The 2,755-nt window shown below is 33.1% G+C and overlaps 1 protein-coding gene across 1 annotated transcript in view; it reads right to left on the bottom strand.

Moving 5' to 3' along the window:
* LOC110037579 overlaps positions 1-2,755 on the bottom strand; it is a 101,285-nt gene that overhangs the window by 95,484 nt on the left and 3,046 nt on the right. The window lies entirely within an intron of this gene.

The following is a 2,755-nucleotide window of genomic DNA, read 5'->3' on the forward strand; positions in this document are numbered from 1 at the left end:
TGTAATTAACTATAGGGACTTGCCCTTATAGGAAGTTTTTCCGAACCCAGCCTAAAATAAACCTTATTTAATTCTTTGTATTAAATAGGAGAACTTGTCGGCAAATAAAATAATTTTCGCAGACCAAACGGACGTCATATATTTCTTAGTTTATTTGATCGAGTCTCATCCTCAAGTCTTGTGTTTATCCCTCAGGATAGATACACGATTTGATGTAGAACGCTCTTTCATTTAAACTGTGAAAAATATTAAGTCAGCTTGATTTCATATTTTTTTTAAAACTATATATATATATATATATATGTGTGTGTGTGTGTGTGTGTGTAAATTAAAACGTCTTTCCGAAGCGGGGAACGGGATTTCAATTCTGGTGACCGACAGCTTCTTACGGGCAAACCTCCTCAACCTTACTTCCTTTTCTTTTTAACGCCGACACTTATTTGACACTACACCCGGGTATCGGTGTAACAAACGTTGCATAATTTTCATTGTATTCAAGATATCGAGGACATCTTTTCCAGGAGACACCCTAGCATTTACACAAGGATCTAAAAGTTTCATGTCATGTTTTTTTGACAACTTTTACACTGGATGTCAAATACCTAACACAACCCTCAACTTTTCGCATCTGAGGCTTGCGACCAATTTTACCCTTGCACACTTTTCATTTGTATCCACAATAGCTATAAATAAAAATCTCTAATATAAGCAACAGACTTAACATAGCCTAAGAGAAAAGCTAGATTTCCATCCTTTCATACGTACAAGCATTCCAGAACAAATGCTTCGTTCTCCTTGCATACACGAAGAATGATAGCAGAAAAACACTTTAAAAACATAGCAAAAAATTTTCAAGGGAAGAATGCAGCAAATGACATAAAAAAATTAACCCTATTTAATGTCAACCATATCGAACTCAATCCTCAATTGTGTCTGAACTCAATATCTTCATCCTGGAAAAATGAGAATCTCCTTTTCCGAAGTTTAACGTACTTTGGAGACTACAGCTTTTATAGATTTGTCATAGTAAAAGTAGATTATTTGAAAGCTATTGTAAATTTCAAATTTTTTTATTAAAAAAGCTGTTATTGCGGGTATCAAATAATGACATTCTTAAAATTACAGCACTAGCAGATCTGTTTGTAAAATGCTACCTTTTACCACAAAATTTCAGAAAAATGAAAAAAAAAAAAAAAGCTGCAATCAAAACAAAAGTGTGGCGTATGTCTGGTACACATAGCTGTGAAATAATTGCACCAAACAGGCCGTTGAGGATGACAGTGAAAACTAACAAGGCTAACAAAAATACTATAAAACCTAATATTTAATAGAGTACAAAAATCATGTGGTTTCTGTTTGGTTTAACGGCCCCTTGAAAGCTCTAAAATCACTTTGCCCTGAACTTCTAAAAAAATAAGCAAGGAATACAATGAAAAATTCACTGTGGTAAAATAAAAGCAACAAGAAATTATACTTGACCAAAAATAATTTTCATATAAAAATAATGGTTGTACCATTGATCATATGGTAAAGTTCAGATCAACAATCTTACAACATAAACTCATCACATACCCAGTTTATTACATGTGTCAAGGGATGAGTACACTCTTTTAGAATTATTGGACGTAATCAAGTTTTCTTCAAGTTGGTAACTTGTGAAAGGTGGCCCATAATTACATTGGCAAACTTAGTGAAGTATGCAGCAATAATTCACAATTTCCATCATTAAAAATACAGTATAAATAAGACATTATTCTTCAAAAGGCAGAGCTGCTCAACTTAAGCATTGTGGTTGAGTTCAAATCAACTAGTTTTTAACAGGACCTCGATTGCCTAACAAGTGCAGTAGACAAGTTGAATAAATAATCTTTCAGCTAATGAGTCAATATTATTCACCTTTAGGTTAATGAGTAACATAGAGGCAAACTTGTCCCATTATTGGTTGATAGGTTTGACTAACTTGGTAGATAGCATTATAATAAATTAATATATCATTTTGAAATCAACCCCACAAACATTTTCCTACACGAAATTTGTGTCATCCCAAATTCATAGCTCAACATGGCCCCACTAAAATTTATTAGTTCAAACAAAGATGAACTTGAACTTTGATCAAACCATATGACCCATGCACATAACAAATAACTATAGTTCATATCAACACTGTGCAAGTGACCGACACACGAAGTATGGTACATGAATACATTATCCAGAAAAGTTGCAAAAGAAGGCACGTATAAGAAATCACTAAATTAAAAGGATAGTCTCCACAAAAGAATTTTGCTAAGTAAAAAGCATATGGTGGTCTGGCCTAGTCTGGCTGCCTAAAAACTATCTAGGAAAATGACGTAGATAATATTAGTTTAAACTAGTTTAAAAATTAATTACGACTAGATCAATCCTTAGGGCTGAATTTTGCACATGCATTCTTGATTTTCCCGTAAACCAATCGTGAAACAGGACCACAACAAAACCATATTAGAAAGTATTGTTCTAACCTATTATTGCAGAATAGATTTTGTTGAAAAGTAATATTTCAGCCTCTCCAATCAAAAGCTTGTGCAACAGTATAAGATTGAACAAAAATTAAGAAACTTTGTCAATCATACTTAACCTCAAGCACATAAATAGCAATCTTGATGACAAAACGAGATGAAAATAGCATTTACACAAGAAAATAGGATGAAAATATAGGGAAACAATTTAGGGTTCGACACAGTTTTCTGTCGGTTTTGCATTTCAGACCGCCACAATA

The sequence above is a fragment of the Phalaenopsis equestris genome, unplaced genomic scaffold (genome assembly GCF_001263595.1).
Source record: "Phalaenopsis equestris unplaced genomic scaffold, ASM126359v1 Scaffold221595, whole genome shotgun sequence".
Classification (NCBI taxonomy): domain Eukaryota; kingdom Viridiplantae; phylum Streptophyta; class Magnoliopsida; order Asparagales; family Orchidaceae; genus Phalaenopsis; species Phalaenopsis equestris.